The 25630-nt window shown below is 38.8% G+C and overlaps 1 protein-coding gene and 1 long non-coding RNA gene across 2 annotated transcripts in view; one reads left to right on the forward strand and one right to left on the reverse strand.

Moving 5' to 3' along the window:
- Positions 1-25630, forward strand: part of LOC140138676 (potassium channel subfamily T member 2-like) — a 222648-nt gene that overhangs the window by 60867 nt on the left and 136151 nt on the right.
- Positions 3659-9222, reverse strand: LOC140138677 (uncharacterized). The gene is made up of 4 exons (XR_011857042.1): positions 8586-9222; positions 6740-6862; positions 5561-5688; positions 3659-4487 (listed from the first exon to the last, which is right to left on the reverse strand). It is a non-coding gene; the product is annotated as an uncharacterized lncRNA (long non-coding RNA).

Consider the following 25630-nt stretch of genomic DNA (forward strand, 5'->3'; position numbering starts at 1 on the left):
AACAATAACATTGCTTTCCACTGTGGTTGAACTGCAGAAAGGATATTCAAAGTGTGTATTTTTAAGATGAATCCCCTCTAGCATGTCTGGCATCAGAAAAAATAATAATAGAATATTGCTCTCTTTTGCTATAGTACACACTTCAAAAAGAATATTTTTGAAAAATTTAGTGTTTTGAGATGTGACCTTTTCAGTGTATTCGAAAATGTATCCCTTGTTGCATTCGAAATGTCAGTAACTAAAAAATCCATACATTGCTCAAAGTCTAGAAAGAAACAACAAAGTATTTCAATGGTGTTCTAGTTTGTAAAAAAAAACCTGGGGTAGAATCTCTAGTTTAGTGTAAAACTATAGACTTGAGCATTAAAGATTGCGCTATTCTATTTAAAATCCACACTACCCCTGTGGACGATTTAGCTAATAAGGTTAAAGCTATTCCACAGAGAGAGTGTGAGTTGTGAACACAATAGACAGTTGGGTACTGTAAAAGCTTGTGGTTTATGCATGAGTATGGGGCAATTCTGTATAAAAATAAAAGTTTGGGGCATTTTACACCTCCCAAGAAAAATAATGCATTAAAGGATGGATATAACACCCCTTTATATCAAGCTTTAGGATCTCCTTTATAGAACCCCATACATTCCTCTTGTGTGGCAGCTTTGTTTGTTTCCATGAGTGCAAACACCTAGCCTGAATCCTTCCAGGCCCAGAATTGCGGCGTCTTTATATTACCCACAATCCTTCACGTTGCCTTATTCAGGGCCTGAATTCGTAACATGAAAAATTTTGGTGCACTTTTTTCGTCTGGAGCCAGAATTCTGGCTCCACGAAAGCGTCTTGCAGTAGGAAACTTTTTCTCATAGTCTCCACACCGCCAGTTTTGTTCCGCTCAAACCATGGCAGCTGAGGCCCGGGTTGAGGAGACTATGTCATGAATAAGTAATGAGCTTACGTCATAGCTTGCATATTGTCGAAATCTGGACAATCATAACTGCAGCCAGCGGTGTATAGACAGCATTAATTGATTTTTATGCGGGATTTTTGGAAGAGCAACAGTTTAATATTTTTGTTTTTAATTTACTTTCATTGCCACAAATCATTATCATTCTTATTCTTTAATATTCTTCTTATTACCATTATTAGTAGACCTTTTTCCAAGGGGGGTTGTGAAAAGTGGACTTTCTTCCTAAGATTTGGACCCCGGATTTGGACCTTCTTATTTAGACCAAAAAACGTTAAAAACTTGATTTTTGGCTCGTTACGCTCACAAATTGTGATATTTGGGGACTTTTTTTATACTTTTGCAAAATTAATTTTTCACTTTTTGGTTAAAAAGAAAACCAATCACAAAATGCCGTTCTCTCGACTTTCACTTTAACTGATTCCCCAAAAACCCAGAAAAAAAATTCACGCTGTAGTCCTACTACTTTCAACCAGGGTCCAGGGATGTTGTTTCATATCAGTCTCTAAATAGTTCAACAAAACTGATTGCAGAATTTTGCCCTATGCCTTCATTAAGATTTCTCAAAAGCAAAAAAAAGTCGGGTTTATATAAAGGGCATTCAACGTTTTAATAAATAAATTCAACTTTGAACTTTAAAAAAAAAAATACAAATATTTTGACAACATTTAAAAATGTTTTTCTTTTTTGGCAGAGTTTTTCATGTAAACACGTCTTCATGACCTTATGTTCTTAGGGAGTGTTCATGACTTCTTTGGTGGGGTGTAAAATGTGGGGATCAAAAATATTGGGTTCTAAAAGGGAATAAAACCAGTCCTTAATAGCGGAGGGGTAACAAAATTGAGGGTTAAAAAGTCCGGGGTAAGATGTACCAGAAGGCATGCACATTTTAATTCTTTTAATGAAAAATTGCGTTTCATTTTATAAATTCTAACATTTACAAGTTTGTGTTTTTTTACTGGAAAAATTATCACCGAATACATCAAATATCGATTAGTCCTGAAAACACACAGATACCGGCACATGTTATATTTCTTTTCATTTTATTTTTCTAACACATGACTGATACAAAAAGGATAACAACTTGATATGGTCAATATGATTTAAACAAACATCAATTTATTTTAATTGAAAAATACACTAAGAAAAGTTGCATTAATAAAAAATCAATAAAAATTGGAGGAAATAAAACTGCTTTTAACATGAAGTACCTGATATCCAGATTACTCAGTTTACTTATTTTTGAAAGTTGCCACGTCCCCAACTTTTGTCCAATCTGCAACCCTAATAAACTATGAGTATGACCAAAGAGGCCTAGCCAATTCTGAACACTTTTTCATGAAATTGTACATCACTCATCACTGTCAGGGCCTAGATTTCAACGAGAATCACAGAATCGATTCTCGTAATGATTCTTGTAATATTCGGAAGCGAGAATCAAAATCTCTCATTGTATCATACAGTAAGTGCAGTGACTAGGATGGATTTTGATTCTTGCAAACCAAGGCGAAATCTAGGTTTCGACTGTGCTGATTTATACAGAGCCCTCGCAGTGACATGGAAGAAAAAAAACGGGGTCTGAGATAGCCTTGAGATAGTAACTCGGGGTCCAAGATAGTAATTCGAGGCCCGACTTAGTAACTCGGGGTCTAAGATAGTAACTTGGGGCCCAACTTAGTAACTCGTGCCCAAGATAGTAACTCGTACCCCGAAATAGTAACTCGGGGTCCCAAAACTACTAGTCAGGGCCCCAATTTACTATCTCGGACCCGAGTTACTCTTGGACCCGAGTTACTATCTTGGACCCAAGTTACTAAGCCAGACCTCGATTTTTTTCTTCCATGTCACTTTGGGGGCTCCGTAGTCAGTGCAGTTGAAATTACTGCTTTTGGAAGTAAGGCATTTTGTGATTGTGATCCACAGCATCATCCCCCCTACTTTTCTCAATAAAAAGATTTTTATACCACTGGAAACCTCTGGCTACATAATGTTTATGTACAAAGAATTTCTTGCAGATTAATTTGTTTAGCAGAAATATCATGAAATTTTAATTATGTTCTGGTACACCAGAACAAAATTACAACAAATAATCATGCATACCTCGCAAATGCAAAATCGGAATCAACTGCAATTTTGGGAATAAGCTTTTTTTGGGGATATCTACCTAAAAATTATATAAAAAGAGGATGCTAGGATCACTAAAATTGAAAATTAACATTATCTAATTATTGTCCACTGTTTAATACATACAGGTACATGTATAACCCACACCACATCCCTCTCTTCTAGGTTATTTATTATTTATTTATTACTATAATTCATAGTCTGTAAAATTGGTACATACAAAAGTCATACGTAGCTTAACAGGGTAAGGGGACAGTTATTGGCAAGTTAAAAATGGGCGAGTAAGAGCGAGAGAAAATGGCGAGTCAGATAAGTTTAATATCCTCTGGTCCCTGCAGAGGTTAAAGATTGATCCCTGCTGAGAATACGGGAAGTCTCGCCATTGAGTTAAGATTTTTTGGCAGACGAGTTACGATAAGTCCCATCGATGAGTTAAAATTTACGGCAAGTCCCATCAGCAAGTTATGGCAAGTCTTATCAGCAAGTTAAGATTACAATTTGATTTAGGGTAAAATGGATTTTTTCTCATCATCATGAACCTCAACTATAGAAAAATATTAAATTTGTGTACATCGTGGAACATTCAACTACGCTTGTTACTCCGCAACTAATCATGCTAACTACACATGCGCATAATGCTACTCTCACGCGTCCATATTAGCGAGGCTATCTGCGTACAACTGCTTACTACGCACAGCCACGCAAAGAGTATGTTCCACGATGTACACAAATTGGATAATTTTTCTATAGTGAAAGCCATTTTCCATTCATCATAACGGCATTCCTGTAACTCTCTTACAGGACTTGATAGTGTTGCTGTAGCTCGCCGATTTGATTGTGTTGTCGTAAATCGTCATTTGGACTTGATGGCTTTGCCGTAACTCGCTGGTGGGACTTTGATGGCTTTGTCGTAACTCATCTTTAGCTTACTTTGGGGGTAATTGAAAAAAAAACCACCCTAATCTCTGTGGGGGGGGGGGGGTAACTTGCCTTTTCTTTAACTCGCCTTTTTTTAACTCGCCTTTTTTTAACTCGCCTTTTTTTCACTCGCCTCGTTACCACTGTGTCCAGTATTTGTTGACTTAATTGTAGTCCACATTATCATAATTATATATTATGAGTTCCACTGTGGTAAAACATGTTCCAAATTAACAGTGATGGCTAGTGGCTACCAGCTAGCTAGTCCACTAAACCTAATTGATAGGTAGGCGTAGGCCGTAACAGCCATATGTTGACAATGTCTTTTTCTGTCAATAGTTTTGCCCTCGAAGTTAAATTCGCTTGATTTTTAGTTGAAGTGCCGACATTCTATATGGCACAGGTGATTGCTATGGAGCATTTACCTGTCTCTTGCTTAAGCTTGTTGCTGCAGGTGGTTCCTTCCAATAAGTTCATATTTCATCTGTAAAGAAAAATAACCAAAATATAAATTAAAATATTTAGATTTTAATATTGAACAACCTACAGATCCCCAAAAGAAAGAAAAAATATCTTTGGGCCTGAATTAGTAGCACGGGCCTGACCAGGGTTGTCACCAGGACCCAAATAGTACTGGTTAAAATATTGAAGGCAAAGCGTGGCGAGCAAAGCTCTCGCCTCGCACTATCTTTTAGTTGAACGCTAGGATCGGGAATAGGCTTTGAGGGTACCACCCCTAAAAAATTTTTCTTCCTCTTTTATGATGAAATATCATCATCCACTTCCGAAATGTAAAAAAAAATTGAAAAAAAACAACTTTAAAAAACCCCAATTTAGTGAGTGCCAGACGGCCCAGTCCAGCGTGGTGACAACCCTGGGCCTGACTATAAATAAGGGGCCCATGCTACTAAGTCAGATACTATCTTGGGGCTTGAAGTTACTATCTTGGGGCCTGAGTTACTAAGTCAGGCCTAATCCTTTCATCAACCAATATAGCAGTTACTCATGGACTGTCTTTTGGAACTTGAAGGAGAGCAATAAATAGCTCTTCATGAGCCTCCAAGGAGAGCTGTTTCACATAAAGATTAAAATCAAACATCACTCTCCTATATCAGATTTATAGGGTACTACACTACACCCTGGCCAATTTGGTGCCTAATTTTGTATTTTTCTCAAAAATTATAGCACATTTGAGACAAGTAAGATATGTATATTATAGGGGCAAGGAGTACAACTACTGCACTGAAAATTCAGCAACTCAAGGCAAGAAGTTATTGATTTATTGATCAAATACTGGTTTTCCCTCATTTTTGACTGTAACTCCACAACTGCTGTTTGTGCTGAAATAAAATTTCCAGTGCAGTAGTTGTAGTCCTTGCCCCTATAATATACATATCTTACTTGTCACAAATGCACTATAATTTTTGAGAAAAATGCAAAAATAGGCACAAAATTGGGCAGGGGTGTAGTACGCCTTAAGAAGAGCAGCAGAGAGCAATGCTCTCAGTCACTCTCCTCAAAAGGCAGTCCCTGGTTAATCATAGTACATGTACATACCAGCTTTTTGTTGTACCAGTACTGTTGAGTTCATCACTATACATTCTGATTAAAAGCCACCATCTCCTGAAAACAGTTGCTGCAACGTAACTGTACAGTTCACATCAAGTTGACATCACTGGTATCACCTAGTTGGGAAAATTCAAGAAACAAAATATTAAAATGGAGAAACGCTTTACAAGAACAAACATGTTTCACTGTGCCTCCAGGTTTCTGAAATTGGGCTTCTCCATGCTGCAAGCCCAAGAGTTACATGGGAGGCCTAAGTACGGTACCAATTCAAAATATATTTTTGGATATTGTTTTACCATTTATTTGCACACAAAAGTAAACTGCAGATTTACTCGCACCTTTTAGATAAAAATTTGATCATAATTGCATCTGTGTGTGACTTGTATGGCATGCGAGTTGTGTTGGAGATCAATGGTGGTGCATCCGTAGTGTACGTAGCACACGATTGCAATTTGGCATTTTGCCCATTCATGCCTAAAGGCTAAACTATGATCAGCTCATCATCATGTGTGAGATGGGAGTCAGGACTAACTATAAAAAAAAAGCCCAACATTTTCCGCTTTTTCCGCCGCTTTGTAAATTTTGCGATAAAAATTTTCACAAAAAAAAAAACCTTACGCCTTAACATTGAGATTGTCAATTTTCTTTTTAAGCTTTTTCAGTTCATTTTTTCTTTTTTGGCAAAACTGCTTTTTCTGTGTTTCTTCCCAAATTGTGTGATTGTCCAACGCGAAAAAAAATTATGGTCGGGAGCAGGACTCATTGTGGTCTATCGTGGATTGCGTATAGAGCTGGCGCAGCACCTTTTTGGGTGGAAATTAAGTAAAATAAAGTCCCAACTCATGCTCGCGTAAATTCACATACATTGTAAGCGTCGCCAGTCACGCATTACGCACAAATAGCATTTGATTTAAGCATTGCTTGCGACCACCTGCATGGCAGTGCGTGCATGCCATTCTACATACACGTATATCAATACCATGTTGTTTCTTGTTACATTTGTACAATTTAAGTCTTATTTGTTCCACCTTATAAAAAAACGAACAAACTTAAGGTGCCCTCAAAGATCATGTTGTCCGCCCGGGTTGTCTGCGCCTGAATTTAAATGCATGAATGTCACTCTCCTCAAAAGGCAGTCCCTGGTTAGTGGTTACTCATTGTACATACCAGCTTTTTGTTGCACCAGTAGTACTGTTGAGTTCATCACTATACATTCTCATTAAAAGCCACCATCTCCTGAAAGCAGTTGCTGCAACTGTACAGTTCACATCAAGTTGACATCAGTATCACCTAGTTGGGGAAATTAAAGAAATAATATCTTAAAATGGAAAAAAGTTTTACAAGAGGGGCCTCTAGACTTCTCGCGTAAATTCACATAATCATGCGCCAGTCCTGCATTGCACAACTAGCGTAAAGCAATTCATACACTCCTATCAAAGCAGCCAATCAGAAAAGTATGAAATTGATTGTGTATATTGTGCACTCTGCGATTACGGCGGTGTTTCATGCGTGTTCGTGTCACATAGGATTGATTCATTTTTCGGGCGGGTTTATATTTGGTTCTAATTTCCAACATTTTTAGTGATAATTTGATTTGTTATATAAAAAAAGTTAAAATCATGTGTTTTTTTCTTGTCGTGTATGACATGCGCTTATTTTGGGGGGCTTTGGGGGCACCAGCCCCCCAGGGTAAAATCAGGGGGCAGCGAAATTGAAGGGGCTGCAAAAACAGGGGCGGCAAAAACGAAAACAAAGGGGGTGGCAAAAAGAATTAATAAATAAAAAGGGCAGAAAAAATTGATAAAGCATGCAAATTTTTGAAAAATTGTTGCTATACATCAAAATGTGTTGCTTTTAAGTTTTAGGGCGCAAGCACCTGAAATCTTTTTTTTTTTTTTTTTTTTTTTTTTTGCTCTTCACTTTTACAACTAAGCCGGAAAAAATGGGTCAACCTTTTCGGCTGTTGAGGAAGGGCGGCAAAATTTAACTGTTTGAAATAGATTAATAAACACATATTACGTAGGCCCTATTGCCAGTGTTCAAATATGCCTCAAAAGTTACAGGGCAGCCGGGTTTGACCTTAAAAGTTACCGCCAGCAACTAGATGCCAGTCAGAAAAATTACCGCCAGGCCAAAAAGTTACAGGCCAATGGCGGCTGACCGCCCTATTTGAACGCTGCCTATTGCTCGAGAAATTAAGCAAAATAATGCACTTGCGCTGATGTCGATTCGTCTAATTTTGTCTCCCCCCTTCGGGGCTCATGCATTAGACGCACCAACATCAGCGCACATGCATTATTTTGTCTCCCCTTTGGGGCTTGTGCATTAGATGCATCAACATCAGCGCATATATGCATTATTGTGTCTAATTTCTCGAGCAATAAGTAATACGCATTCATAATTACCTATAATTATTGCGCCCAGGCCTTGCCGCTTGACTTTTAGGTGAGCGATCGCTCTCCGCCGCCACCGCCGCCCCCAAAAAAAAAATTTCTAGTGAGCGATTTTCCACTCGCCATGGACACTAAATATTACTCGCTGCTAATCTCACAAAATCAGCCAGCTTAATTAAGTGTTTAAAACGATTTAGAAAGGTACAATTATTAGTGTCTTTCGCGTGCATTTGAACGTGAATTTTAAAACCGAAACTCTATTTGACTATACCCCAATAAGCGTATTGTGAAAATTCAACCATTCGCGTACCATCATGCTAGCGAGTGATTAACCACTCGGCTTTAAAATTTAGACAGCAAGGCCTGGGCCTGGTGCTCAACTGCGTGCATGCCATATCCGGGGCCATATCAAATCAATTGTCATTGTTGATACAGGTTGTTTATGACTGATGTTTTTTCATGGCCTGATCCCGGGCCTGGCCTACATGGCCTAGCCTACAATATGAGTGAATCAGTCATGAGTCACGACACTGCTCTTGTTTACGGTGTAAAAGATGGCCTTATAAACCATGCACATTATACGTGAAAATAATTGAAATAACTTCAGCTTTTATACTTACATTGTTTACCACCAGTGCCACTGCACCGCACCGTGAATGCCGAGGCTGTGCAGTGTGCATAGTCAGTGCATCCATGTCACTGTGTGGTCTGAGCGGGGTCTGTGGCGACGATCTTTCCTTCTCAAAATCAAGTTAAATATTGCGATATGACGGTGTGCAATGGACTCAATATGTTACAAAACCACAAAAGTTTCACCATGATGACTAAAAATCGTGCAAAGTTGATTATTTTGGTTTAAAAATGGGAAAATTGTAGAAACTACTAATGGCGGACGCAACAGAAAAAAAAATTTAAACATCGGCTACCAAATTCGCTGGCAAAGAGGTTTATTCCCTGCATCGGTACTCAGCTGTTTGTTTTCAAGCTCGCTTTATGTATAGCGAACAAAAGCTACCCAAATCAGCCAAATGTCGGGTTTCAATCAGGGATCCGTTTGTCTTTATATTCCCATGGTAGCATCATGAACGAAGAATGGGGCACAATAGTAGCTGAAAGCAATGACGTAATCAAAATCTACTAAATATTCATATTTTAGCATTTTTCACTGCACCAATATTGGATTGCTGAACGATTCAGTCCTCACCATCAGCACAACCCGATGACCGTGCGTAGATGTTGAAGGACTTGGAGGATTTAGTCTAGCAAACACCACTGGGTCATGCTAGGGGCGTCGCTAGACCAATATGATTTGGGGGGTGTAGAGCATGTTTTGCCGACGGAAATCAATTTTGCAGCCCCTTCCTCAACAGCCCGAAAAGGTTGACCCAATTTTTTTTTTCTCGGTGGTTTGAAAAAGTGAAGAGCAAAAAAAAAAAAAAAGGATTATAAGCGCTAGCGCCCTAAAAGCCCTAAAACGTAGCAGCCAAAAAAAAAAAAAAAATATTTCGACGATTTTCTATTAACGAGTAACTACTATCACATTAACAATAGCTATATTAAGTATCTTATGTAACAACAGCACAATTTTGTAACACATTAATATTTTAGATGACTCTTGCAATTTGCCGACAATCACACATAGCTTTTACTACATTTGCCAACAATCACATGGTTTTGACGACAACTGTCAATTTTTGGAGACAAAATTGTGTATTGGGGTGTCACTCCCCATACCCCCCCCCTCTAGCGACGGCCCTGGGTCATGCTCCCCTCTGACCCATCCCCCGCTGATAACCTCAACTGATGAAGCCAGAAAGAAAAAAACACCATTTGAAGGAAAAAGTTTTAATAGTGAACTTTTTTGTAACTTAATTACAAGATAACATACACTCTCAGAACATTGGTTAAAAATTTTAACCAACTTGGTTAAAATTTTAACCAACCATGTATTTACAGGTGAACAGCCCAACAGTTGGTTATATTGTTAACCAACCTGGGTTGGTTAACAATATAACCACAGGTTGGTTAAAAACATTGACCAACTACTGGTTAACATTACGGTAACCAACCAGTTGGGCAAAGCATGTTGGGCAAAATATAACCAATAGTTGGTTAAACACTATGAATGGGAAGTTCATTTCATTGTTCATATTTTAACCAATTGGAGACATTTGAAGGCAGGAAATTATATTATAAACATTTTATCGGTATAACACTTGTTTAAGTGTGCGAGGCCAGAGTGTGAGCAAGGCTTACGCTGCTTTATCGACTACAGCTACCACCACAACCGGTAAGCTTAAGCTTAAGCTTTACCGGTTGTGGTGGTAGTTGTCGTCGATAAAGCATCGTAAGTCTTGCTCACAGTCTCGGCCTCGCACACACTTAAACTAAGTGTTATTCCCGGCGAAATGATATACATTATAATATAATTTCATACCTTCAAATGTCTCCAACAGATCTTGAGGACCCCGATCCACCGCTTTGCAGCAAGCCACTCATATCGGCCATCTTGTTTTCTGAAATGCATTTTGCCCAACACAATGACCAATCACAGTTCGCAAAGGAACACCATGTGACCATGGTTGGGCAAAACCATACTTTGCCCAACTTTATTGGCGGGAAAAGGATGTTTTTTTACCAAGGTTGATGGTTAACTTTTAACCAACATTGTGTAAATACCATATTGACAGGTTTGACCAACCATGTATTAAACTGTATTTTGCCCAACTTCAAGAATCTTAACCATTGTTGGGCATTTTTTTAACCAACTGTTTTCTGCCCATTCATTTTTTATCCAATGTTCTGAGAGTGTAACCGGTCGTCAAAAGCTCAGAAAGTGAGTACAAAACATTGGCTTTGTCTAACAACAAATCCCCAATCATTTGTAAATTTGTTTGCATATTTTGATTAAAATATTGAAAGAACAAGAGATACAGACCGATAATGATAAAATATAAATATTCTAATGCTCAGATAATAGATCAGTTTGGACAAGCAGCATTTAAAAGGTAGAAGTCTCATTTAAGACAGACCATCACAATATGCTAATTAGGGTCAGTGGTTACAGGGTTAGGGTTAGAGTTAGGGTTTTTAACCCCTGACCCTAATTAGCATATTGTGATACTTTGTCTCAAATGAGACATTTACCATTTAAAAATGACTTCAGACTGTACTATCTTCCATAAGTTGTAATATCTTGGCTATCAATTATTAGAAGTCAAAACAATTTTGTGCTATGCATGGTATATCAAATACCTAGTCTCCACGGCAGCCAGTTTGGTTCCGTTCCCTCCACACAAACAATCTGCCAATGGCCACTTATAACGCCGTTTCTGATTGGCTACATGTATGTAGCCGTAGAGCTGTACATACAGGAACTTGATTGACCTCAGTCATCTGGCGAGATGGCGGGTCAAAATTGCTCATGAATAATTAAGTAGCCGTCTAGCCGACAGACCAATTGAAAGCTTTGTTTGACGTCAAGCTGGATGACGTTGTCAAAAAGGACCAGTTCGTCATCATTGGCAGACTGTTTGTGTGGAAACAAACTGGCTGCGAGGAGACTAATCAAATACCATGCCACACCCTTTTTATATTACTTGAATACTATAAATAACTCTCATAGATTGTTGTCACTTGTACTTTTGTAAGCTAAGGAAGTACATTTGCTAATAGAAGAAGTAATAAAAATTTCAATGTGAAAATATAAATTGATGAGAGCAATGATGGATCGGTGGATATTAGCAAAACCAATTTTCATGTGGATATTGAGTTTTGCAAATGCATTTGATGACATATTGCTATTAGAAAGATGTGTGGAACATCCAAGATAATAGGGGTAGCATGCGCGTATTTTGGGGGGGGCTTTGGGGGCGCCAGCCCCCCGGGGTCAAAGTAGGGGGCGGCAAAAAGCGAAGGGCGGCGGAAGAAGAAGGGCGGCAAAAACAGGGCGGCAAAAAGGAAGGGCGACAAAACAATTAGCAAATAAAAAGGGCGCCAAAAATTGAAAAAGTATAATAAATTTTGAAAAAGTGTTGCTTTTGGGACGCTAGCGCCTAAAATCGTTTTTTTTTTTTTTTTTTTTTTGTTTTGTTTTTTGCTCTTCACTTTTTCAAACGACCGTGAAAAAATTGGGTCAACCTTTTCGGCTGTTAAGAAAGGGCGCAAAATTGTTTCTTCTTCAGCCCCCGGGTTGGGGCGGCCACGATGCACGCCACTGGGTAGGCCCTACACAAAGTTTCGACTCTGACTCAGACAAGTTGCAGACTCGGATTTTGTAAGATTATGAAATGAATATACTCTAGATACAATAGTAATACCCAAAAGAGTAATAAAAATAATGAAAAATTAACATGAATGATTTCCAAAGTGTTATATCTGATGGACATGTCACATACATTGTTAAAATTTTGCATCTATAGTAGCTTTGGATTTTGTTCCATTTGTGAAAAAAAAAATCTTTCTTGTTTTTTCTTCAATTTTAAACATCGTCTTTCCTTGTAGTGTCAAGAAAGAGCGCTTGTTGCACGATCTGGCTCACAGCAACTCCTATTGCGATAACACACATATAGAATTTATTCAAGAGTATTTCCTGTGTGCTATGTCAATTTGTATAGGAAGCCAAAACATGCCGATGCATGAAAACGGAGAATCCCTTCAGGCAAAAACGTTTTTTTTTTTTAGCATCTGAATGGGAAAATGAAACAAAAATAAAAGAGGAGGAAAAATGCATTCCACATTGGAATTTAAAATCTTCACAAACTTTGAGACGTATTATTTTTTTTTATTCCATCAGGATACGCAATACGATCTAGTAAGGTAGACTGACAATATTATTTATAAGGTTTCCTGCAGTAGAACGGACCCGCCGCATATCGCGAATCCATTGTTTTTTTTATACCGCAGGCCGCCGACCCAATTAGTTGCTATCAGCTAATCTGTTTGATCACGAGTGTGAGACTGATCAATAAACACCATCGCATCAACTCAATACGAAGCCTTCCGCGGTAAGCTGCAAGCACAAATCTATTTACATACCTAGTTGGCAGCAAGGAAGAACAAACATTGTCACTTGTGTTGTCACTGATTTGAAACTCATGTCCACTTAATATCTTAATCATGATTATATTGTGAAGTTGATAATTTACATATAACTGTATGATGTTGTGGAGTTGATAATTAACATATAATTGTATTTATGTTTAGTATGCTAGCGATCACAAGGTCATTAGGTGTACTGTGCTGTCCGGGTAGCTCCGCACGGGTATCGGTGTTCCGAGGTTTTATACTTATATTATATTAATCATAATAGCCAAGTAAAAAGTGAACTCATGGCATGTCGTGATAAATATTTAGTTATTGCTATCACCATCCTATGGTTGTGGATATTACCATCGATTTTGGTGAAACTATGCAATTTATGATATATTTGCGATATGTTAAATAAACTTTAATTGAATTGAATATTAATTTTATGACATCCCAGCGATTTCTTTTGAAACAAAATGGAAAAACTGAACAACATCAATTCAAAACACACATAGCGATCAAAATAATTAAAAAATCATGATAGGCCTATAATTATTAGTTATTTTCTTTGGACCTCGCCTCTTGTGGGAAAAAGGAAAAAATTCTTGGCTCTAATTTACTGTTTGTTGTTATGTGGTTCAATATTAAAGTTTGCGCGTAACCCGGCATCGAGACCAGGGACTCGTGGAAGCATCGACAGCACAGTCCAGTGATACAGATGAAGGTCGCGCAACCCCGCCAGCTGATGCATGATGAGCTGTACATAGCGTGAGCGAGCCTAGAGAGCGGCCTGATGCTAGCGGGCCAGGTAGCCTAACTCTTCAGTCGTGATATATTTTCGCCGTGTTGATGATTTGATCCTTGAAGGTTGAACAATAATTTGAATTCGATCGACACATCGTGTAGGTCTACCCGCTTTAAAAATCAACAAGACGCTCAACTTGAAACATCAAGGGATCAAGTTGAAGGTAAATTTATTTTGGTATTATAGACATACGTCTTCATGTGCAAGATATAGGTCTAAATTATCACAAGAATTGTGATAATTTAGGCATATAGGCCTATCTTGCACATTTCTTACCTGCAATTGTATTGCTTGTATTGCTTTTTTTCATTTTAAGACATAATTTTTGTACGTTTCAGCAGTGTTTTTCGTATTTTTGCCACATGTCCCCACTACATTTTTTTAGTCGTCCGATGACAGCATTTTTTCTTGTCAGATACTTGTCATGCTTGTTCTCCATCTCATCATGAACAACACATGCACACCGATGGTATAGGGTCATTAATTTATTTTTTCCATAGACCCTAGAGTGAATATTGCATTGTATTTCCATTTTAAAACGTAGTCATCGATGTCCAAAAAAAAAGCGTCACATATGGATGGAGTCTATGAGTATGATGGACCATGCATGGACGCTCAAGGATCGGTGATGGTATCCCATGCCCGGATCCCATGCGCGATCCATGGATATGCCCTGCACTGCTGCTCGCCTGCCCGATGCCTACTATGAGCCGAAACATCATCCATCTTGTTGATAACCTCACACGAAGCCTATCGGATATCTGTGAAAATCAGGGTGAAGGAGGCAGCGTTGTTTTCGCCTTTGTGCTGATATTTTTCCAAAAAGTTCGGATCTCTAATATTCTGGCTGACTACACTAGAAAATTCAATTCAATGAACACAGCCTTGACATAGAATGATAGATCCCGCCAGCGCTCAGCGCGGTGGGCCCGCCAGGGAATCCCAATTCACTATCATTCAGGTACATCATCGGATATTAACATCCATCGCAAAAATGGCTTGAAATTTTGAAATGTACCGGGAACCAGTACAGCAGGCGCAGGGCTCACTTGACATGCTTGCAATACATGTACAATTTAGTACCATGGCAACAGCTGGAATAGTGCCAACAAGCCCATACCATTGGTACAGTACTACTACCATGCATCGAGTTGTAACCATGGTAACGCCGGGCGGTGGTCTTTGTGGTCGATGTCTGGTATATCATGGGTATATGGTATACAACATGTACATACAACCCGGGACGCATAACCAATCACAGTGTGGGAAACGAGTTCTGTGCAAATAGTTATGAGCCGGGGCGGAGAATGTTTCGGATTCACTTTACTTCCAAGAAAATATTTTTTCCAATCCCATTAGCAATCTATTCCACCACAGGCGTAGATCCCGGGGCTAAATATTAAAATTTGACTTTTATTGCTAGTTATGACTTTAGGATTAGGATTTATGTTTTATTTGGCAAAACAGGATAATATTTGTTTATTCAAAAAAATTAGTTCTGTAAGGAATGGGGAGTACCCAGTGGCGTGTATATAGCCAGTTTTTCGGAACGGAGGGGGGATGGGATGGTCACAAACTTGCTATATTTTTTTGTCAATGGAACGGCAGTTGTAAACTGTTGACCCCGATTTTGGGGTGCCCAGAGCTCAAGAATCTAACAAAAGAAGGAGGGAGATTGGGGTGCAGAGGAAACTTTTCCATCAAATTGTCAGCGCATGTTTAGGAGGCTGGCATTTTCTTCGAAGGGGTTCCAAATTTACAAAAAGTCGGGCGCCAATAAAATTATGACCCCTATTTCGACAACAAATATTTCATGACCCCCCCACCACCGATACACCTTACCCCCTAAAGAGGTTTAAAACACACAATATGTGGTCATTTTGTGACTCCCTACATTTTGGTCATCAAAAATATATTATAAATGACCCCCTTCTTTTCTTTTCCAAATATTTATGACCCCAGTATATTTGGGACCCACCCTTCCGAAGAAAATGCCACCCCCTTATATACCAATATCTGTTTCCCCTCCCTCTTGCCGTTCCCCCTCCCATAATTCCCAACCGTCACTGCGGATAAAACATTTTTATATTGAATTTTAAAAGTCAATATCAAAATTATGTTTGTAAACACGCACACCTGTGTTGTCGCCATTCCGTCTGGTTACTATGGTTACATGCACATGGTCCCCAACCGCTCACCAATATGATAGGTTTATCAACGGGTCAAGTATGTTATTTACATGCACTCTGATTGGGGATTTTCCTGTGTTAGGGACGCACCATTTGATACTGGGGTAGGAAGTTGGGGTCGGGGAGGCGGTTGGTTTTTTCACCATGGTAAGGCGGAAGTTTTGTTTTTAAATTTCATGCATTATACACAGTTAGGTGGGGAAGGTTTTCTTTTTTTTTTTTAGTGTTGGTGGGGAAATTATTTTTTTTTTGCTCATGTAGGCCTAGTGGGTGAAGTTTTTTTTTTTTAAAAACTTCCTACCCCCACCCTGAGAATCTAATGGTGCGTCCGTTATCGCGGTTTTTCATGTTTTTTGCCACCTACCTAAAAATAATCTATTGGGAGATAGGAGTCGTCTCCGTGCTCGGGGGCGGGCACTCCAACTTTGGAGGTGACGCGTATGTAGGGCTGTTAAGACCCCTTTTTCAACATCGCTGTCACACAAAGACCCTATATTTTTTTACGAACACATGCTCTGTCACCCGAAGACCCCCTATTTTTACATTTAATCTGTCACCCAAAGACCCTTTAATACAAGTTCAATTTGAACAGCAACTTTCATTTATCACTGATTTTGTTAATTTGAAGCCATTTAGAACTAGAAATTTGATTTTCGAGGTTTCTGTGGCGCTGTTTCGGTTCTCACCCAAAGATTCCATGAAAAAGTCATGTTCTCACCCAATGACCACATATTTTTTACATTTTGCTCTCACCGAATGCACCTTAGTGCGAAAGTGCCAGCCCTATCCATTTCAAATTGAAGTGCCCCCCCCCCCCGGGTCCGTACCTTTGCGTTTTCCTTTTTGAATATCGATATTGTTACTTCACATCTTTCATTTTGTACCGAAAAAAAGTTTTTAATTTTATTCCCCAAACGTGTCCTCTGATCGTATTAACTTATTATACCAACATACAAGGATGCGATATAGTTTTAGATCTAGCTTGAAGAAACCGGTTAACGGTTCGAAAAAGGAAAGTCCCATCATTGGCAGGTACTATGCATCAAGTTGTAACCATGGTAACGCCGGGCGGCAGTCTTTGTGGTCAATGTGTACAGCCGTCCGGGACAACCGTGTGGGGAAACGAGTTCACATCAGGGGCTGTGCAGTAATTATGAGCCGGGGTAAGAAATTTTGGCCAGCCGGAAGGAGGGGAAACGGGGGGAGGGGGCAATTTTTGGCTAGCTGGGGAGGGGAAGTTGGCACACATTCATAATGCTCTAAAAAAAGTGGGTTTTTTTTGCAAATTAGGATCCCAACAATTTTGGCATGTTTGGAGGAGGAGAAGGCAAATATTTGTTGGCAGGCTGGGGGTGGGAGTTTGGCACCTCATTTGACAACCTTTACCCCCCTCCCCGGCTCAAAATTATTGCACAGATTGTTATTGGGGTATCTGATATTAATGGCGGGGTGGGGTGGGTGAGGCAGTCACGTTGTCACAGTTTCTCAACAATATTGCTGGCTAATAATATGTAATAATGTCTAGTTAATTTGTCTACTACACAGTGGCGTAGCAAGGTTTTCGGGACAGGTGGGGGGGGCACAAACTTGAATTTTTTTGCTGACGGAAGTTGTGAATTGTTGACCCCGATTTTTGTCCCAGAGGCCTACAGTGACGTAGCGTGGGTTATCATATGGGGGGGCACAAGCCATTTTTCGCCATTTCCTATGGGATTTTTACAATTTCAGATCGATTGGGGAACGTACGCACCCCCATGACGCCACGCCACTGCTCAAGAATCTAACAAGTGCGGGGGAGGTTGGTGGTGCTGAGGACAACTTTCCTCTGCAAGTTTATATACCAATATCTCTCCCTCCCTCTCTCTCTCTTTTAATATTGACTTTAACTGGCAAATCTAATGTGTGAACTAACTGCAGATTTATCTGAGGTACGGTAATTGACGTGGCAAACCCAATGCAGATTATTATAATCTTGGCAAAAGTAATGTGTGAAGTGACAAATCTGATTATATGTAATTGACATGGCAAACCCAATGCAGATTATTATAATCTTATTGATTTTACCTGGCAAAAGTAATGTGTGAAGTGACAAATCTGATGTAATTGACGTGGCAAACCCAATGCAGATTATTATAATCTTGGCAAAAGTAATGTGTGAAGTGACAAATCTGATTATATGTAATTGACATGGCAAACCCAATGCAGGTTATTATAATCTTATTGATTTTACCTGGCAAAAGTAATGTGTGAAGTGGAAATCTAAGTGGGCAATTAGGGTAGAGTAGGCCTAGACACAGTTCCGATCAACCGAGTTCAAGTCACACACTTTGCCAGTGGTAAACAGAATTAACAGATTAGCCCATAAGTTAATAGATGTTAATATACGGTGGCGATTCAATCAGGGCTGTCAACTTTTGGGTGTCCAGAGTCCCGATGTGCATTTACAAGAATAGGCTACAACATCTATTGGATCATGACATATGAAATGGATAATATTTTGAGTCAGCTCTTTGAAAGTTTTTTTTTTTTTTCGCGGCCTTCTCAATATTTGGCCTCCTTGGAGTGGAGATGCAAGTACCTCGGGCTATATTTCCCGGGGCTATATTAATACCAAAGTGTTTTTTTATTTTTTTATTTGTACTAATATAGGCTGATACCATTTCATGGTTCAGCAAAAAAAAAAAAAAAAAAAAAAAAAATACCACCAAGATTTATTCAACTAATTATAATGAACACCTGTTTGGGGAGTTTCAAAACATGCAATGTTGGTGGAAAGTACCCCTATATTAAAACATGACTTCATAATAATCCAACCAATTAGATCACAGTATGAACATGTTGACGACAGCTTCATTCATAAAACGATAATTAGATAAGTCTTTCCTACGTTGTGATTGGTTGCAAGTACGGCAGCAGTACTGCACAAAGGTTCACCGCCACGTGTTTCAACCACTTTGTTTACAAACTCCCGATGAATACAATATGCTATGTTGACACCGTCCCCATCAACTGTTACCATGGTAATTGGTTTTAGGGATGCACCATTAAGACGGGGGGGTGGGGGAGGTAGTAGTGCCTGGCTAATGTTTTTTTTCTTTTTTGAATATTCATGTTTTTGTTTGTTTTTGTATCTGCAGTTAGGGGACACCCCAGTTGAGTGGCGGGGGGTACAGGCTTGAAGTTTTGAAGGATAAAAATACGTACTACATACTACTATCCCACTAGGCCTATATAAACAAACCACCAACTCACACACACTCACACACAAAAGATAAAACAAAACAAAGATAAAACAAAACAAAACACTTGACCAGCCTATTCAGGGGGGGGGCATTGCAACTTTGAATGGGGGGATTCGACAAAAATCGAATATCAATTCACCAGCATCCCACGTGCACAGGGTCTAAAGGGGCAATACTTCTCAAGGCAAAGGATGGGGGGGACGCAAGCAATATTGGGCCAGCCGAGGGGGGGGGCAAAGATTTTTTGGCGGGCCGAGGGGGGGAGGAGGCAAGTGATTTTTGGCAAACCGAGAGGGGGGGCAAGCGATTTTTGGCGTGCCGCTCAGAAAAATTCTGAGGGGGCTCATAATTATCATTGCACAGCCCCAGTGGGCGAAATTTTGTTTTTCTTCAAATATAGTCCAGCCCCTCCCCGGGAAAAATAGTGGTGCTTCCCATAGTGTATAACGTCTAGTACATGGGCCTATGCTATGCCATTTTGTACTTCTCTTGGTATACAGTGGCATTTTCTCACGGTAAAGTTGTAAGCAATCACAGCGACTCATGATTCCTACAAATGGGGGACTATACATGACCTTCCGATTGATGATGGAGCAATCATTGCTTAATTATTTGTCTCATCAGATTCAACAACTAATTCAAGTGGTACTGTGTAGGCCTCACGAAGGAAAATTAAAAGCAAACAAAGTTCTAGAATTTTAGTGTACGCAATATTGAAAATAAGAACTGTTTGGCCCAGTACTGTGGAAAAGACATTTTTGTTTTCCTGATCGTCGAAGTTTGAGCAAATGGATATCACTTTATAGATGTTTACGGTGGATGATCATTAACTTTGTGACTTCGGGGACCATGGTCACATGTATTTCTCCAGGTATTTTCACTGGGTATTTATCCCGGTATTTATGACTTGAGCCAGAAAAGATGAGAATAGATTCTCATCTTCTACTTAAGCATATTAAAGTTCCCGGAAATGTTTTTATATGTAAATACTGGGTCCAAGGGTCGCTTTTGCATGGAAGGGCGCGGGGTTAATTGGTCGATCAAGTCATGGTGCGCGCTTAATGGGGGAATTCCAATGTCATGGTATTTTTATAGCTCAATCACAGGTATAAGAAATTCACGCAAAAGGCGTTTGTTGCGGCGTAGATCGTTAATAATTGATTTGGATTTTACTTGCAATATTGAACGATAATTTTTGATTCAAAAGAGCACGATGACAACGCGGTCAGAGAGGGGCACGGCAACCTGTACCGCCGAAAGTTAACTAAATTTTGGGGCATCTCGGCAACAATTGATGCCGCCGATTAATTTGAGGCCTGCGTCAACATATTATGATAATCTTTTTTTTTTTAATTAAAGTTCGTACGAATAATTTTGTTTGAACAACCAACTTTTGGAAGCCTCCAGTAAAATCAAGGAATAAACAAGTCAGAATGTATATGCGCCTGGGAGCATCATTTATTTTTTTTATTTATTACACTTCATACATATACCCGTAGACCGCGCAACCGTGAAATGTTCATCAGTCTGCTGATTTAAAAAAAAAACCTTTAATCGACCGGCCGCAAATTTACTCACCACGACCGGACGGGTGTAAAATGTCATGCCTGGAAAGAACTAAAAAAAAAATCGCTAGATACCTTCAACAATAGCTGGTTACTGTAACAGTAAACAGTTATATTCATCCATTTATCACACATTCACATCTCCCAAGAATATTTTATCAGTTATATTGACCCATGATTTAAGCCAGAGTAAACACTGCCAATTGTTTATTCAATGTGCACGGTGCAGAGGTCCGTCAGATCAAGCAGCGCATCGCGACTGGTGCCACTACTATTATTGACCATTGATTTTATCGAACACCTACGAGGTGCTAATTGCCACTATCAGACATGTGAAAAAATGGGACTAGGTATCGCCCCACTTTGCGGGATCCCGCTGAAAGCCTTAACGAGACTGGGTAGGACGTATAAATAATATTGTCAGTCTACCTAAGTCAAATGTATTTTGTGAGAATCGATTTTGTGGTGATAAAAAAGCTACAGGTTCTTTTCTTATCTATTGTGTCACTGATACTGCATGTTGTATAACACATGCAGAATTTATACAGAATTTATTCAAGAGGATTCCTGTATACTGTAGAGGAAGCCGAAACATGTCGTGAATGCAAGAAAGGAAGTCTTTTTTTTTTTTATAGCTGTTTATGTGTAATAGGCACTCTCTTGGTTTTGTCAAGCAAAAAGGAAATATGTGACATGGTATATCAAAAAGAGACACTTTTGGGCAGTTATCAGTTTTGAGTGTTTTACATATCTTAAATATAGAGATATTTTGCTCTACAACGCTGTTGTCCTCGATGAAATGGGACATTCCTAAGCGAAGATATTGAGTTCATAAATTATATGGTATTATGAAATTGGAAATCTAGATATCGGCCTTTAAAAATATTATTGACAATGTTGTGAGTAGGAATGACCTATAAAAATGTCTGAAAAAATACAAGATGCCAGTTATATTCCAGTCTGAAACTATCAGACAATATTGTAAACATTTATTAACATCACAACTTTTCAACAAACCCAAATTGTAAAAAATCACTCCTGGACAGATTTTTTGTTATTTCTCCATTTATGATCCTGCCTAAAAGTGTCTCCTTTCAATATACCACATCACATATGAGGTGAAAATCAATTTTGAGTTCAGTAAAAAAAAAATGTTTTTGTTTTCAGCAGACAGATACTTCAGCTTTTGAAATGTGAGGAACAAATAATTTAATACTGATATGGATATTGAACAATTTTGTTATGCAGTGTACTTTTTTCAATTTCACGGGGATCACATCACATCTTTATTACTTCCGCTGCTAATATTATGAAAATGCCTATGGAGGATTGAAAGTTCCAATGATTTTTTTCTTCAGAAATAAAAGAAATGTGTATTATGCATCAGCTACATGCATGGTTGAAACCTATTTTGAAAAGTTGATCCCAGCTTGTTGTGAAGAATTCATAACTTGCCACAAGTAGTGGCAGCATGATGTAATGTTGGTGGGGCGGGTATTTTTACGACAACTATTTGGCTATTTACCCATTCCCGTCCCCCAGGTCCCCTTTCCTCATCAAACCAAAAATCATTGAAAATTTTACTATTTTGAGTAAATATTGCCAGTTTCACTCAAATTGTCATACCCATGCACCAGGGCTCGAAATTCAGGGAGGCCATCTTGGTGCCCCAGATCTTTGTCAACTTCAAGGCATTCTTCGTCACTTGCTGGCCATGCATGGTGCCCTTTGTCTTTGCCCAGTGGCCTGCCAATCAAGGCCTGCCATTCACGACTTATAATTTCTGGTTTTGCCACTGAGCACAAAGCCTTTTTTCAACACTAACCAACAAGTCTTTGACAACAAGCTAGATTACCATATAGATTGAGGCCATGATCACAGTGTGATATGCTACAGAATGTCATAAATAAATTATATCCAAAGATTATTTTCTGTCAGTTTTGTCACCCTTTTGAGTTCTGTTCCAATTCAAATAAATCTTCACTTCATCAAATATTGAAATATTTATTGGAAACTACGGGCTATTTGGTTGTAGTGTTGATAATAGGTGTAGCTCATATATGGGCCCATATGGGATAATTATAAAGGACTTAAGTTTAATTTACTGATTGTTTCTCATTTGTGTCAATGACTTATTTATTTCTCTCTCAATCTCTTATCTCTGTTTTATGCACTTTTCTGGTCAGTGGCGGCACTGGGGGTTGCTCTCCCGAATATTTTTCTTGACCCCAGTTCCCCCTACTTTTAAGGCAAAAAAGCCAAATAGCAATAATTTGTGGCAATTTTAGGCAAAATTTGTTGGTTTTGCCTCCACCCCCGTGAAATTCAATTTGCATCCCCCATGCACCTCCCCCAAATTCCTGGTGCCAAATTCCTACTTGTATATTATATCTAGATGTTAAGGGGTAAGGAGCTCTCAAGTGGTGTAGCCAAAAGGGTGCCTGGGAGGGGGTCCTATGCAGGGTTTACTTTAACATGCAAATCACACATATTTACATATTCACACACTTTCCGTAGCCCTTCAAATGTAAAGTGAAATGTCCACCGCGTACAAAATCTCCAATACGCATTCATATATTTAATGATTTGATATAGAAAAACACCATATTTTCATCTGGTTGTGATAGACAACAAAAATATACCCTTCTTATATCACATATATGTGACCCCTCAGCACAACTGAGCCCGGATGTCGCCAGTGCCACTATTGAGATATGCTCCATCGAACTTAACAATAAACAATAGGAAACAAAGGATTTATTGACTGTTTTATTGATTTTTCACTACTTAAATGTCAAGTACTATAGACATGATATACATCATTTTAAAGCTAATTTCAAGCAGAATATTTTGGTTGAATATCTCAAAAATGATGATTGGTGACTTCAGGGCTCAGTTGTGCAGAGGGGTCACATATTACAAGATTGAACCATGGGATTATGGCTGTAGCTAGTGGTGGCACGAGTCGGTAGTAATAAATTGTATTTAGTAGCGAAAATGTTTGGTCCGCATTTGTGGCATATAAACAGCTGGCCCATTCCATGTCAACTCCAGGGATGTGCACCGCAGCACCTCTTCAATTTTTTTCTTTTTCTGTGTGGTGGTAGATATTGATGAGAAAGTAAAATCCTGAAAATTTGAACTTCATACTCCATTTCGCTTTCCCGTGGCATCAATTTGAAATTTAGGGGGTCAGCGTAAAAATGTGTCGCAACGCCGAAGAAGATGTTTGAGGTCCATAAATGTATAAAGGGAACCCTTTAAAACTTTGAAAAGTATGTATCCTGGGGTACTTTTTGGTGTAGAATTCAAATCTGCTATCAGAAAACTTGTAACTCCTTTACTTTAAAAGATATAGGGCCCTCAAAATGCAACTTCATCCAACCAGGACCAACTTTGGGGGGGGTCAGAACTCCAAAAGTAAAAATAATTTTATTGTCCATTTTTTTGCCAGTCAGAGCCCTTTGGTAGGACATTACTCTTATCCAATATTGAGCATATTAGAATATATTTAGCTGAGATATTACCCATGCAAAACCACTTTTTTTACATTTTGACCCCCCTGAAAACCAATGTCAGACAATTTGCCCCACCATCAACTTCAGGTATGTTGAAGATATGTTCTTGGACAACATTTCTGAGAGATATTGGCTTGGGGTCTTGATGGCTTCAACACATTAGTTAGGTTTGCCTTCTCCATAGAGTTGTACATTAAATCATTATACATGCAAAATCAAAAATGTGTACAACTCTATGGAGCCACGGGAAAACGAAATGGAGTATGAAGCTCAAATTTTCAGGATTTTACTTTCTCATCAATATCTACCACCACACAGAAAAAGAGTTGACATGGAATGGGCCTATAGAAATCAGCCATTAGTCTGAATATTGTGTGCTTGCGAAGAATGTTTTAAAGCAAGCATAAATAAACAATTTGAATAAAGTAAATATAGTGCAGGGAATAAGAACTTCCAAATATTTTAATGGATGTTTTCTTGTTTATTCTGCATCAAACTTATTTATAAGATGAATCTTACTGATATTTTGGACTTATAAACAGCACTCACTTTTTGAAGGGTCATAATTCTTAACATGATTGATTTAGAACAATGACATTAATATGAACTTGCTAAGTATTCTGTTAGCTTCAGTGTGATAGGCATACATGGTGTAAAATTAATTCAAAATCATAAAATTTTGCAATTTGAAAAGTTACAAATTCAATGCGACTTCACTTTGCTTGCCTGAAGTGCATGAGTGGCCATCCAGGGCCATCAGAGCCGGTGCGGTGCTCGCCGCACCACTTTTCAGAAAAATACCTTTTTTTTTCAAAACTCTCTTTGACAAATGTTTGTGCCTGTAAGTAGAATGGCTCCTAAAGCATATAGAATCACAAAAGTGTGACAGTCCCTTCAAACCCTGCTGCGGTCAACCCCCAGGCCCGCATCAGCTGCCTCAACACTAAGTTTTACCTTCCAGGGGGCCTGTGACTGTCAAGTGTGTGTCATTGATCAGCAAGAACCTGCACAGACCACTGTCTTTTCAATCCAGAGAGCATTATGCAAAACGAATCATTCTACACAGTAAGTCACATTACCAAATTTGCAAAAATTTTTACAATATCGTTAAAATCTGGACAATTTGGAATTGTTTGTACACATAAACTGCAGCTAAAGTTTGTTCAGCTAATAATTGGCAATTTTTTTACTGCGCATGTCAATAAAGTCCCAAGTTACGCTTATGTAAATTCACATACACGCACACCAGTCACACATTACACTGTCAATGTTCTTAATCAACCAAGTTAAGAATTATGCATGCTCAAAAAAGTATAGA

This window comes from Amphiura filiformis, chromosome 18 (assembly GCF_039555335.1).
Source record: "Amphiura filiformis chromosome 18, Afil_fr2py, whole genome shotgun sequence".
NCBI classification, from domain to species: Eukaryota; Metazoa; Echinodermata; class Ophiuroidea; order Amphilepidida; family Amphiuridae; genus Amphiura; species Amphiura filiformis.